The 15,205-nt window shown below is 41.3% G+C and overlaps 1 protein-coding gene and 1 long non-coding RNA gene across 8 annotated transcripts in view; one reads left to right on the top strand and one right to left on the bottom strand.

Annotated features, from left to right (window-relative positions):
• Positions 1 to 15,205, bottom strand: part of LOC116761533 (cytidine monophosphate-N-acetylneuraminic acid hydroxylase) — a 258,069-nt gene that overhangs the window by 85,905 nt on the left and 156,959 nt on the right. For 4 of the 7 annotated variants that reach the window (XM_032647363.1, XM_032647365.1, XM_032647369.1 and 1 more), the window contains exon 1: positions 2,901 to 3,188. The exons of the other annotated variants lie outside the window; for them this stretch is intronic. The gene's annotated coding sequence lies outside the window, so the exon portion shown is untranslated. Of the gene's footprint in view, positions 1 to 2,900; positions 3,189 to 15,205 lie in introns of those variants that run through there. 7 annotated transcript variants of the gene reach the window in all.
• The window catches only part of LOC116761539, a 102,433-nt gene that overhangs the window by 48,111 nt on the left and 39,117 nt on the right, over positions 1 to 15,205 (top strand). The window lies entirely within an intron of this gene.

Here is a 15,205-nt window from a genome sequence, read left to right as displayed (position 1 = left end):
AACACGCATCCTGGTCAGACTTGTGTCTGCCTCTCCAGCCTTTTTTCCTACCATTCTCTTCTTCCCTCTCCCCACTATGGCCAGTGTGACCTTATCGGTTTTCAAATGTTCCATGGACTTTTTCATTTCAACTGTTCCTTCTGCTTGAATGTCCTTCCTCCCCATCTTTGCCTGACTAACTCCAACTCACTACCCAGATTTCCACTTAAATGCCACTTCATCTAGAAATTTCTTATAGCACAATTTCAGTTAAATGCCCATATAAGATCCTATAGCATTCAGAACTTTGCATTTCTCTTTCTTAATATCCAGCATGCCTATTATTACTTATTCAATGTCTGTCTTCATCCCTAGACATTAAGCTAAATGAAAGCAGGGGTCATGCTTGCCTTGTTCGTTGCTGTATCGCCAACACCTACATGGTGCATATTTTTGAATGAATGAATGGATACACTGAATGCTGTTAAAAATAACAAAGAGGGACACCTAAGCCTGTCCTCAGAGGGAAAGGAGGGCCAAGCTGCTTCTAAACCTATACTACTATAATTTCTAGGGGAAATTCAATCAAAACCAATGCAAGAGTTTATAGAAAGAGCTGGATGTTTGTAAAGGGTGAGAATATTTGTGGAAATCAGCTAAGGAGACAATGGGTTTTAAGAGAACCATTGTTATTCTGAAGTTTTATAATATAAAATACAACAGAATCTACCGTGTGACAATATCCAATACCTCTGGCCAGTAGTATGGTTCATATCCTGAGGCCATATTTGTTATATTAGATTAACTCAGGGTGCATATCTTGAGCTAAGTAGATGTGTGGCGGCATAAACACAAACAAGAGTTTCTGGGATGAGCCATTTGGCGTTAGCTCATTCCATAAGTCAACAAAGCCTGGACCTAGAATCAAGGCTTTATACAAAAATTTGATCTAGAGAAAAAGAAATCCACAAGAAATTGAAAAATCATAGATGTTTAGGGTTGAAAGAAACCTTACATTATCCAGTTGAACCTGCCTGCTCTTCTCCCTGCCACTGTTGGATGAGGTTAGGTCACTTTCCTAAAGTTTTGTGCCCAGTTTGTGGCAAATTTGGTAATAGAAACCCAGTTTCTGTATCAATGAAACTGAATTCTTTCTGATCCTTGACTCTAATAAACTCTAATTTCATGGAATTTATAAGCTTTCTCCAAATTTATCCTGAAAAAGGTTTTCTGGAAATCCTTGCCTTCCTCTAATCTGATCCTGGTTCACCAAACAGCATACCCTGCATAGAGAGACCCTTTAGGTGCTGCTAAATAACACCTTCCCCTCACCACCCACACTTCTGAAAGGCTCAGGAGGTGATAATAGTAGTAACTGAAGGACTCGGAGGAACTCCTTGACATCATGCCATAAAGGAGAACTCAAGGAGTAAGTCCTCTATGGCGGCGTTGTACGACATTGTTCTCATCTGTCCTTTCTGAGTTCTGGGACAATCAGTCTCCTTGCTGTCATAGACTATTCGGAAAACTTCTCGTGTTTTAAAAACTTATTCAAGATGATCTAGCAACTCCACTCATAGGTATGTATCCAAAAGAATTTAAAGCAGGGGCTCAAACACATACTTGTATACCAATGTTCCTAGCAGCATTATCCACAACAGCCAGAAGGTGGAAACTACCCAAGGGTCCATCCATAGACGAGTTGATAAACAGAATGTGATATATACACAATGGAATATTATTCAGACACTAAAAAAGGAACGAAATTCTGATACCTGCTACCACATGAATACAACTAGCAAACATTATGCTAAGTGAATGTCAGACACAAAAGGACACATATTGTACAATTTCATTTAGATGCAATACTAATGCATCTAGAGTTGGAACAGAGTTACCAAGGGCAGGAGGGAGGGAGTTATTTCATAATGGGTACATAGTTTCTGTTTGAGATGGTGAAAAAGGTATTGCTTAATGAATACATAGCTTCTGTTTGGGCTGATGAAAATGTTCTGGAATAGTGGTGATTGTTGTACAACTTTGTAAGTGTACTTAATGCCACTGAGCGTACACTTAAAAATGGTTAAGATTGTGAATTTTATGTTTTATATATATTTTACTACAATGCAAAAAAAATTACTCAACAGCTCTCGGTTCCAGCCAAGATGGAATCCTAAAATTCCATCCAAAGGAAGGTACAAAAAGAGAAACCAAGGAACAAGAAGCAGAGGAAACAAACAAAACAAAAATAAAATGCAAGATATAAGCTCTAACATATCAACAATTACCTTAGGGACTTCCCTGGCAATCCAGTGGTTGAGACTCCGTGCTTCCACTGAGGGGGGCACGGGTTAGATCCCTGGTTGGGGAACTAAGATCCCACATGCCATGCAGGCGGTGTGGCCAAAACAAACAAAAAAACAAAAAATTACCTTAAATATAAGTAGTCTAAATACAGTAATTACAAGACAGAAATTTGCAAAGAGAATGAAAAACCATGAACCAACAATATGCTGTCTGTAAGAAATTCATTTCAGATACGACACAGAAAGATAGAAAGTAAAAGGATAGGAAAAGATATACTATACGTTAAACAAAAAGAGCAAGATTTGACTATATTAATGTTGATGGAATCAATAATCATTAATTTTGAGCCACACTTTAAATATTCAACTTGTGAGAAAAAAGTTAAAACTTAAGGCTAGGGCTTCCCTGGTGGCACAGTGGTTGAGAGTCTGCCTGCCAATGCAGGGGACACGGGTTCGTGCCCCGGTCCGGGAAGATCCCACATGCCGCGGAGCGGCTGGGCCTGTGAGCCATGGCCGCTGAGCCCGCGCGTCCGGAGCCTGTGCAAAAACTTAAGGTTAAATGGATTCATATTCCTGTTTTCCAAACAAGCCAACATCAGTAAAGCACATTACCTTATTCAGTTTCCCTCTTAATAAAGCACCAGTGTCCTCTTCCTGCGATGCATCAAAACTGAAACATGCTCGGATGAGGACAGACACACGTTCTCTTCCTCTGTTGTGACACTTGGCCCCTGTGAAGTCGAATGCTGCCATACTGAGCTCTGCTAGCTACACACACCCTGTACGGACAGCAGCAGTTCAATCCAGGATCGACTAAATCGTCGTGTATGCTGGGGAATGGAGCGAGGCAGTGCCTTAAAAGAGAGTGATGATACAGACCTGCCCTCCTGTCTGCGAGAGGGAAGTTAAGGTGTGGGAAACAAATTATTCTTTTTAAATTGCAGAATTGTAACCCCAAGAAGCAGAAGTTTGCAGCTAGTTCTTTGGGTTCCACTTCTCTTTCTGTTCAAGTTCAAGACCAGAGTTTCTTGAACTGACACATTGATCTGATGCACAGGGCCAGGAACCATCTAGCACATGAATAGAAGAGCAGTGTTTCTCAGGCCTGAGAACTTACTCCCCCTCCGCCTTTATGCTGTGAAGACTGGCTCTGGATGTTATCTGCTTTCCTTCTGAGGCCCGTTCCATTTCTAGTTTCCAGACTACGAACAACTGAATTTCTTATGTAAACATGGAGAGGCAGGATTTTTAGTTTAAAAGGGGTAGATGTTATATACAGGTAAATATAATTTCCAGGAGCAGAAATTAAATGTAAAGTTGTGAGAGAAATAAAAAACACCTGATGCATACATTCTTCCAGCACTAAATTCAATGAAGAATATATGACATTGACTAATACTTAAAGAGTACCACCTGCAAGAAATACGGCTATCCTGTTCAAACGGTCAGGTCTTGTGTCCAGATTTGACATCTAGAGGTCATCACCTACTATGCAGTAAAGGCATTTCTAGCCACTCATCTTCCTGGTGACCATCCTAAGTACTGAGAAAGCATTAAGAGGAATATACCAACTTTGTGTATAGTCAGATTTAGGATCAGCAGTTTTGAAGGTCATAATAAATATAAGGGAAATCATTTTTCTTAAGATATTTACTTCTGGGGAAGCTACAATAAATGAAAGATATATGATTAGATAATTACTGGAACTAGACTCTAGTTTAGGGAGATAAATGTGTGATCCCCCTATCATTCCAGCAGTTCCAATCTTATATTACATTTTTCTGGTGGGAAATATTTGACCAGGTATCTTCCAGTTTGGAAATTAAAAGAATGAGTTGCGGGCTCCCCTGGTGGCGCAGTGGTTGAGAGTCCGCCTGCTGATACAGGGGACACGGGTTCGTGCCCCGGTCTGGGAAGATCCCACATGCCGCGGAGCGGCTGGGCCCGTGAGCCATGGCCGCTTAGCCTGCGCGTCCGGAGCCTGTGCTCTGCAACGGGAGAGGCCACAACAGTGAGAGGCCCGCGTACAGCAAAAAAAAAAAAAAAGAATGAGTTGCTAGGAATTAGATTGTATTTCCAAAAATGGCAGCACCTTCCCACGAGGCTGTTCTTACAATGTGACTGACATTCCTCTCACTGAGACCTGTGTTCCCTCCACTTGTATCTGGGTGGGAGATTGTGACTGCTCCAAACAGTGGAGTATACGACAAATGTGATGCTTCGTGGCTTCTGAAGCTGTGTCTAAAATCATACAGCTTCCACCTGGCCCTCTCTCTTTGGGACCTGTCCTTGGATGCCACCACGTTATAAGGAAGCCTGGGCCACATGAAGGAACCATGCGTAGGTGTCCAGCAACTCCAGGCATGTGAGGGAGTGAGATTTCTGATGACTCCATCCCCAGCCCCTCGAGTCTTCCAGCTGAGGCTCCAGACAGCACGTAGCAGACACAAGCTGTCCCTGCGGCGGTCCCCTGACTGAAAATGCCTGACCCACAGGCTCTGTGAGCATAATAAATGCTGGGGAAAAAAAGTACTCAAGCGATACTTAAATTAAGTTTCTATTAGTATAAAAGGAAAACATGACAGGTCGTCAGGCTAGAGGGCCACAGAGACACAGCAGTAGCTCCACACAGTACAGTTATAGAGTCTGTTAGAAAAAACTTACACAGAAGGAATAGAGCACATGGAATCCCCCAACTCTCATTTCCCCATAGCCTGGGCCAGGCAGAGATAATCTGTACCCACCATGGCCAACGTGCAGCCGAGAAGGGCCAGCCTCTGACAGTAGTCTGGATTCACTAGAGAAAGGACATGATCTCACACCAAAGATGTTGCCACGTTACACATTTATGTTGTTGCAAAGGTATGTTGGCCTATGGAATACTTAGGTTCTCCAGGTCCTGGGAAATGAATAACAGGATTTTTAGGTCCAGCAAGAAGAGTAGGGAGAATGCATATTGAGGGCCTGGGTCTATAGTGAAGGTCAAAGTCTGCATATGGAAGGAACTGCTATATTGTGGTTGGTCTTCACTGGATAAAAACGACTTCTCTGCCAAGTTCAGAGTCACTCTGGGAAGTTTCAGGGAGCCTTATTTCAATATTTATGTAAGAAGAGGGAAGAAGCAGGAAAGGGCAGGAGGAAGGGTCAAACATTAAAAACACTGCCATAGGGCTTCCCTGGTGGCGCAGTGGTTGAACTATGCTGAAGTGCCTGTGTATACCCAGAATGCTAGCATCCCCCAAAAGCCTTGCGGCCCCTTTACAGACTGGCTCCAGCCAGCTCAGCCTGGTAGAAGGAGATAGGTACTCAGGCCATCCAGACTTGTCTCCCAACAGATATAAAGAGAAGAAAGTGAAAACCTCCCCTAACCTTCTCCTCTGCCCTCCTCCCATCAATTAAAACAAGATTGAGTTATCTTTCACCCTTCAGTTTGACAGAATTTTAAAGATGAATATTATTCAGTGTTGGTGAGCACATTGGGAAAGGTGTATGTTCATAATGCTCATAGGAGTATAAATTGGTAATTTTAGGGGGAAATTTGACAGTATTTAGCAAATTTTAGATGTGAGTATCCTTTGATTCAGCAATTCTACTTCTAGTATAAGTTTGTTTTTTTTTTTAAGAAGTACTTTAGCACTTGTACAAAAAGATGTCTGGGGCTTCCCTGGTGGCGCAGTGGTTGAGAGTCTACCTGCCAATGCAGGGGACACGGGTTCGTGCCCCGGCCCGGGAGGATCCCACATGCCATGGCCGCTGAGCCTGCGCGTCCGGAGCCTGTGCTCCGCAACGGGAGAGGCCACAACAGTGAGAGGCCCGCATACCGCAAAAAAAAAAAAAAAAAGATGTCTGTTGCAACAAAATATTGAAAATACCAATAGAGGAATAAGCAAATAGATTACGGCACAACCTTGTGGATATAGCAGTTAGAAATGAAGTAGATTTATAGATACCAACATAAATAGGGCTCTACAACACATATTGTTCATTTATATTTTTTGATTTGGAGTGTGCCAAAAATTCTACTTATAATTACTTTGCTTTAAAATTAATATCCACTTTACTAATGCTACAAAATTGCTGCACTATTGCGGGGAGTGATATATATTTGCTCACCAGCAGATGAAGTCTGGAACATATTGATTACATTTCCAGAAACTCTTTCAATCTAGTACATGATAGTTACTCAAGAACTGTTTCATCAGTGAATGAAATGATCAGGCCAGCAGTGCCAAGTTTCCCTCCAGATCCAGTTCTTTGATTCTACCTGGAGAAAAACTGTTCTTATTAATAAAATGGTCATGATAATACCTCCCTCAAAGAGCTGCCATGATGATAAACAAGACATGCAAAATTAGTTTCTAAGTTATAATTTGCTGTACAAATTCCAGGAGCTATTTTGTGGTTGGTCTTCACTGGATAAAAACGACTTCTCTGCCAAGTTCAGAGTCACTCTGGGAAGTTTCGGGGAGCCTTATTTCAATATTTATGTAAGAAGAGGGAAGAAGCAGGAAAGGGCAGGAGGAAGGGTCAAACATTAAAAACACTGCCATAGGGCTTCCCTGGTGGCGCAGTGGTTGAGAGTCCGCCTGCCGATGCAAGGGACACGGGTTCGTGCCCCGGTCCGGGAAGATCTCACATGCTGCGGAGCAGCTGGGCCCGTGAGCCATGGCCGCTGAGCCTGTGCGTCCGGAGACTGTGCTCCGCAACGGGAGAGGCCACAACAGTGAGAGGCCCGCGTACCACAAAAAAAAAAAAAAAAAAAAAAACCACTGCCATAGTTGAAGATGAAGAGGAGGCTGATGACAAGTGCCACGTTTGAAGGCTAGCATGTTAAAAAAAAAAAAAAGTGACAGTAATAGTCAGGAAAGGCTTTATACTTGTATAAAGCTTTAAGCATGCACTACATTTAATCCTCACAACCAGGAAACTCCTGAAGTTGGGAGGGGCCCCCAGGGACATTGCATGTTAGTTCCCTCACCTGATTGTCATTCCTTAATCATGCTTGAAGGGAAACTAGATTGCAGGCTTTTCAAAATTATTGGAGCAGAGGGAGTCTACAAACTTGGTTCTGAGTTTCCTAGGATGGCCATAACCAAGGATGACAAACTGGGTGACTTAGAATAACAGAAATGTATCCTCTCACAGTTCTAGAGGCCAGAAGTCCGAAATCAAGGTGTCAGCAGGGTTGGTTCCTTCTGGGGGTTGTAAAGGACTCTGCCTTTACGTCCATGCCTCTCTTTTAGCTTCAGTGCTGGCAATCCTTGACAGTCCCTGGCTCACAGATCGTCACTTCAGTCTCTGCCTCCATCTTTAAATCACCTTCTTATCTCTGTTTCTCCTCTTCCTGTCTGTGTGTTTTTCTGTTCTTATAAAGACACTTGCATTTAGGGTCAGGTCTAACCAGATAATCCAGGATGATCTCATCTTAAAATTCTTAACTTAATTGTATCTACAAAAACCCTTTTCCCGGGCTTCCCTGGTGGCGCAGTGGTTGAGAGTCCGCCTGCCAATGCAGGGGACACGGGTTCGTGCCCCGGTCCGGGAAGATCCCACATGCCGCGGAGCGGCTGTGCCCGTGAGCCGTGGCCGCTGAGCCTGTGCATCCGGAGCCTGTTGCTCAGCAACTGCAAAAAAAAAAAAAAAAACCCTTTCCCCAAATAAAGTCATATTCAGAGGTTCTGACTAGACACATTTTTGGAGGCTGGGGGAACCAATCAACTCACTACCATGTGTTTGTGTGGTTTTACTTTTGAAAGAAGCGTACTAGAAAAGAAATATAATCTAAAGGGAAGTAAAAGCTAAAAATTTTTAAAAGTCGAGTTTCCCAGGCAGTTTCTAATGGACAGATGTAAATGGTTTGTTGTATCCTCTTCCAAACTTTGTGGTGTCCTCTTTTTAAACTGGCCCATGCTAAAAATGTTACTAAAACAGTTATCACATACTAAGGCCTTTCACCCTTCCAACTTCTGTTTATGGAATTCAGTTAAAGAAAACCAATTTTCTCATTTATAGTGTACTGAGATATAAAATTACTTGACAGGGGGAAAAGCATAAGTCAGCCACCTAATAGAGTTTGATGTGTCATCTACTGAATTTAGATTCTGTTTCCAGTAAGGTGGTGAGCTAAATACTTGAATGGATCCTCTTCCTGAAAACAACAAAAAACAGACAAAAATCTTAAAAGAGTCAATAAGCTGTCACAGAAGAAGTTAGGACTTCTCAAATCAAGGATTAAGTGAAGACACAGAAATCTGTAGGGATATTGAGGGAGCACCATAGCCAGCTATTTACCAAACAAGGGGGGAAAGGGAAACGAAGACTGAGTTTTGAAGTCATAGCCTCAAAAGGACTCCAGAGACACCGCCCAGAGCCTGCCCAACCTGAGGAATCTAACAGATCTTCTCATCAAAAGTCGGCATCTGGGTGGGTTAAACCATCAGTTTAGAAGGAACAAAAACAAAAAACAAAAACCAGAACTTGGCCTTCATGAATGGTTTCAGCCTGAATTCACACTACCTGGGAGAAATGGAGAAAGATTTAATTTTCAGTGAGCCTAGACGATTAGCTCCCATAAACCTGGAAGAAGCAAATGAAGACCCTCTCTGGAGGACTCCACCTCTAATCCAAATGAAGACGATTTCTGCAGGTAAAATTCTAAAGCATCGAGGATCTTGTAGTACAAAATAACTAAACAGCCAAAGCCCCACAAGCCAAAACAACAGCATAAAAAGTCCATAAAATTATCATGAATTCAATTTTATGAACTGCGGCCTGAAATATGTCTGTTTCCGTACTTATACATATATCACGTATGCATAAAAGAGGTATAAGGCAAATTCTAACCAAGAGAACACTGACAGACCCACACTGACAACAGAGAAAGAATATTTCAAGCAATAAACGTTGCCAGAGATAGGCATTTCATAAAGATAAAAGGTTCAGTTCACCAGAAACCTTAATAATTTTAAATTTGCATGGACTCATAACAGCCTCAAGATATATTAACAAACTATAAGGAGTAAAAAGCAAGTTCAAAATCATAGTAGATTTGTAAATGCTTCCTCAGTAACTGATAGCATAAGCCGATTAAAAATGTATTTTAGCAATTAGGAGTGCGCAAGCGCAGCAGGAAGTGCGTGGCGTGGAGGGCGCGGCTCGCCAGCAGCGAGTGAGGCCTTCTCACCTGTGGGAACTAAGGAAGGGTAGTCAGGAGGCGAGTGGCCTGATCGGATGCACCCCCGGAGAAGCAGGCACTGCAGGAGTATGGCTGCACACGGAGGGGCGGGAGGGAGAGGCACCAGTCAAGGGAATATTAAATAGGCTCCACCAGAGGTGCCTGGCTGGGAACCGCGTGGGGTCAGGAGGTACCTGCTGGGCGCAGCCCAGGCGTCAGGACAGGGGACTAGGGAACGGTTCCTCCCCGTCCCGTTACATGGGGAAAGGCTCCTCCCCGCCGCGTCACAGACTGTTGATGGCTCAAGGACATCTGGGAACCCGCCCAGCACCCTCCGCCCAGCACCCTCCGCCGAGGCGAAACCTCCCCAGTGCCTCCTGCGCCCCTGCGCGCAGGGCGGGCGCTCGGCTCCATGAGCCCCGCACCGAGGCTCCCTGCCCCCGACTCTCGCTCCACCAGGACTCTTGTGGCAGATCCCGCGTGGTGTTTGTTTTCCCTCAAGAGAAAGCACTAACTTAGCTCAGGGAGTGACTTCAAGAAGAATTTTATCCTAATGATGGTATCTGTGCAGTTTCCAGACTCACTAGAGCCATCATCAGAAAAGTGTTAGCCCCCCAAAGGTACAAATACATGTTGGGATACATCAGGGGGAAAATTAGTAAGGATGAAGAGGGTTTGAATAACACAATTAATAAACTTGACATAATAAACTTGACATACACATGGCGGATGAGCACATGAAAAAGTGTTCAGCATCATTGGTTATCAGAGAAGTGTCAAAACCAAAAATGAATAGGAAACAAAAGTATCGAGAATGACTCATGTATTTCCACTTCTGGCCAAGATGGAGTAATAGGGACCAGATTTACCCTCTTGTTTGAAACAACCAAATATATATTTATTTATTCTCTGTATCATATGTAACATATATACTGCCTCAATATCATATATAACATGGTATGATACATTAAATAGTATATATATAATATCATATGCAATGCCTTTGTTCATATATAATGCCTCATATGATATGTAACATATATGATATGCTATATATTTATAAATATATAATTTTATATATTGCCTCTATATGATATATATAACATATATCATATATAACATACCACTCAACAACTACAGAATATACATAATTTTCCTGCACATATGTAACAGTTATCCAGTTACCATAGCTGATCATACACAGGTTGAATCTCAACTAATTTCAAAGAGATAATATCGTATAGAGATACAATATTGCATACATTATAATGCAACTAAGCTCAGAATCAAAACCAAAACAATAACTAATAAAATTTACTGTTGGAAATTAAGAAACAGATATTTATGTGATATATTGGCCATAAATAAATCATAATAGATGAGAAAATATTTAGAACTAGGTACTAATGAAAATATACATAACAAACCTGGGGGATTCACTGAAGCAATATTTAGAGGTAAATGCTGACACTAGAAAAGAAACTCTGAAATTTAATGAGCTAAGTATTAATTCCAAGAAGTTAGAAAAAGAACCGCAAAATAAACAGAGAAAAAAAGAAAGAACATACAGAGCAGTATTTAATAAAATAGAAAATTAACATACAATGGAGATAACCTATTCAAAATAAACTATTCAAGCTGGGATGAAGTGAGAGAGTAACATTGACATATATACACTACCATATGTAAAATGGATGGCTAGTGGGAAGCTGCTGCATAGCACAGGGAGATCAGCTCAATGCTTTGTGACGAACTAGAGGGGTGGGATAGGGAGGGTGGGAGGGAGGCTCCAGAGGGAAGGGATATGGGGATATATGTATACTTATAGCTGATTCACTTTGTTGTACAACAGAAACTAACACAACGTTGTAAAGCAATTATACTCCAATAAAGATATATATATATAAAATAATCTATTCAAAAATTAGTTCTTTGAAAAGGTCAAAACAAAAATGAAAAATATCTAGCAATATTATTGGTCAAGAAAAAAAAAGGAAGAAGACATAAATCACCATTATAGGGAAGAAAGAAGAGGATATACTATAGATGCTGTAGACATTAAAAAGATAACATAATATAAAAATCTTTGTAGCAATAAATATAAATATATAGATGCAATGGATAAAATCCCAGAACAATATTAAATCCAGTATTCCATTAAAACTTAATTATATAATATATAAATTAAAACCCTGCATAAGTAGTAACACTAAAATATCAAGGGAAGGAAGACTCAGTTGTTAAAATATCAATTCTCCAAACTGATCTGTCGATGCAATAGATTCAATGCATTTCTAATCATAATCTAAGGGGTTTTTTGTAGAAATTTATAAGTTTATTCTAAGATGTATATGGAAATATAAACAACCTAAATAGCCAAAACAATCTTGAAAAAGAAGAATAAAGTTGGAGGACTTATACTATCTGACTTCAAAACTTATTGTAAAGTTCCAGAATCAAGACTATGGTACTAGTAAAGGATTGAAAAACTAGGTTGATGGAACACAATACAAACCGTTTGTTACTTTTTAACAAATGGTACTGGAACAGCTGAGTGCTCATATGGAGGAAAAAAATTAACCTTTATCCCTACCTCACACCATATACAAAAATTAATGTGAGATTAAAACATAGACCTAAACTTAAACACTAAACTATGAAGCTTTTAGAAGAAAGCACAGAAAATAACTTCAGGACTTGGAGGCACACAAAGATTTCTTAGAAATGGTACAGAAAGCATAACCATATAAAAAAAAGAAATTAACAAATTAGACTTCATCAAAAATTTTTAAACTTCTGCATAACAAAAGACATAGGCAAGCTACAGACTGGGAGAAAATGTTTGTAAAACACATATCTGCTGAAAAACTCATGTCCATGATATACAACTCAAGAATCCCTACAACTCAAGAATAAAAAGATAAGGAACACAATTTTAAAAAAAAAAAAGGAGGCAAGAGATTTGAACAGACATTTCAACAGAAAGGATAAACCAAGGGCCAATAAGCACATGAAACAGTGCCCAACATCACAAGTCATCAGAGAAATGTAAATTAAAACCAAAAATAGTAGGAAAAAATAGCATCAAGAATGACTCATACATTTCCACTTCTGGAAGATGAAGTAAATAAGAACCATATTTACCCTCTTGTATGAAACAACCAAAAAAAAAAAAAAAAGATAAAATATATGAAGGAACAATTCTCAAAACAAATCAAATAACAAAGAATAGTGACCTTCAAGAAACAAACAGATAAGGTAAGCCAAATGATTGCCCCAGCTTATGGTTCAGAGAATTTTCAGGTCACAGAGAAGGAAAGGGTCACCTTTCCAAAAGTCTCCCTGAGTTGAGGAAACACCTGAGGGTCTGGAGAGTTTGGGGCAGTTAGGGTTTGTGGGGCAGAACACGAAAGACAAGAGCTCTGCACCAAGAGAGAACTCTGAGGTCTGCAGAGGGCCCCTCAGGTATTCAGCTGAGTACCCATGGGCGTGTGTGTGTATGTGTGTGTCTGTGTGTGTGTGTGTGTGTGTGTGTGTGTCTGTGTGTGAGTGTCTGTGTGTGTGTGTGTGTGTGTGAGAAAGGGCTAAGGCCAGGGAAAGAACCACTGAAATTATTTAAGGAAACAATAACAGAGCCCTGGGTATGGTGTGAATCTGTGAATCTGAGAAGTCATGTGGGGTTTTTTTGTTTGTTTGTTTGGCCGCACCACTCAGCATGCAGGATCTTAGTTCCCCAACCAGGGATCGAAACTGTGCCCCCTGCAGTGGAAGTGTGGAGTCTTGAAGGCAGCATACAGGACAATCTCTGTATCCCAAACCTTAGCACTTAGAAGATATCCAAAAATGTACGTGGGATTGAACTGCTAACTCTCAGCAATGCATTTCAACAGGTCACAGTCAACTTTGTACCAAGCACTTGCAGATGTTAATGTCTCCTGACCCCCTCCCCCCCAGCCCACCCTACTCCATAGATAAAGTGTTACTTAGGAAAAGTTTCTTTTAAGTGTGAACTTCTCTGTACTCTTCAAATGCTCACCACCATTACCACCACCACCCTCCCTCCCCACCCCATCAACTCTCCCCACCCCCATCCCAGCCAGCTTCCGGGGTTCTCCTCCTAGCCTGCAATACCCAAGCCTTGAGACTTTTCCTTACTGCTACCTCTCATCAATTCTGCTATCTGTCCTAATGTGTGATATACTATGAATAAGGTGTTTTTACCCCTGGCACTCTCCACCTTCCCTTTCCAACAACCTCCCTCTCTTGATACAGTGTATTCTGTCTAGTAACTGAAGTTTCCCCGGAGACACAACATCTTAACCCAAGAAGAGCTGCAGTGGTAGAAATTGCTAGTTCTCTGGCAGACACAGAGAGGAAGTTTGGAGCAAGAAAGTCCTGACCATGCCACTTAAATCTCTCATCTTCTTCCTCTACATAGGGCCTACCACCGAGAAGACTCTAAATTGAATACTCAGCATCTCAGAGAGTATTTCACAGAGGGGGAAAATGCCATATGTGTTTGGGGAAGGAAAGATAGGAAGGCGGTGAGAATACAGAAATTTCATTCAGCAAATCCTAATTGATTCTCTCCTGCATACCAGGCACTGCTCTAGGTTTTTGGGGATGAAGCAATGAACAAATGCTTTTGTTCCCTTTCCACTAGTGGTCCTCAAAATTTCCCCACCATAGAAATATTTTACCTTGGAACATTTGAGTTTGTATTTTCAAAAAGTTCCCCAGGTTATTTTGGTTTTCAGCCAGTTTGGGGAACCACTATCAAAACAGCAAGTCGAGATGGTCCTTATCGATTAAAAAAGCAGCTCGCAACACCCCCTGCTGTTGATTTTTAGAAAACAGTTTTGTTAAATAGGTGCTACTCTTTTTTCACATGTTATACTGGCATCCAGGGCCTGTCTGAGGCAAATGTGAAGTGGGTGAATTTGGCCTTTAATGTCCTCCCAGTTTTCCCCCAAACACCCAGGAGTCTCCTGATCTGTATACGCCCATGGCCTGTGTGATCAGGTGCCACCTGCACCCCTGAGAAAGTACTGCAAGTTCCCAGTGTTTATCAACCCCCTCATCACCTGCCCATCAATTGTATTTGAGAATCTAATGTGCACCGAGGACTTTTGATAAGCCAGGTGTGTTCTTACTGATTTACACATATTTTCCCATGTAATCCTAAAAACACTCTATGTAGTGGGTACGATTATCTTTATAGATGAGAAAAGTGAGACACAGAGAGAGCACACAACATGGCCACTGGTATAAGAGAAAGGTCATTTTTTCCATCTTAACATGACTTTCCATCTCTCTACTGTGCCTCCATCATAATGGTTAAGATCCCAAGGTTTGGAATTGGGAGAGAGAGGGGAGGGATGGGAAGGGACAGGAGGGGAGTTGGGGAGGGGAGAGGAGGTTCTAATCTGCGGCTTCCACTTTACTTGCTAAATGACCTTCACCTCTTTAAGCCTCAGTTTCCACATCTGCAACAGTGAAATACTCTACCATGCCTACTCCACAGAGGTTGTGGAGTTAGTGAGCTTATGGATTCAAAGCTTCTATGATTGCATTTGCCACACAGTAACCTTTTAATATGTGATAATCAGTAGCAGTCCCGTAACTATCTACATACCCTGCTTTGTTTTTCTTCACAGTTAGCATCAGTATTAGTCATTATATTATATATTTGTATATGATTATCTCTCTGTCCCACTAGTTCATAAGCTCCATATGAGAAGGA

Source organism: Phocoena sinus, chromosome 11 (genome assembly GCF_008692025.1).
Source record: "Phocoena sinus isolate mPhoSin1 chromosome 11, mPhoSin1.pri, whole genome shotgun sequence".
Classification (NCBI taxonomy): Eukaryota; Metazoa; Chordata; class Mammalia; order Artiodactyla; family Phocoenidae; genus Phocoena; species Phocoena sinus.
Note: the sequence above shows the minus strand (reverse complement) of the source record. Positions and strands in the feature narration are given on the sequence as shown.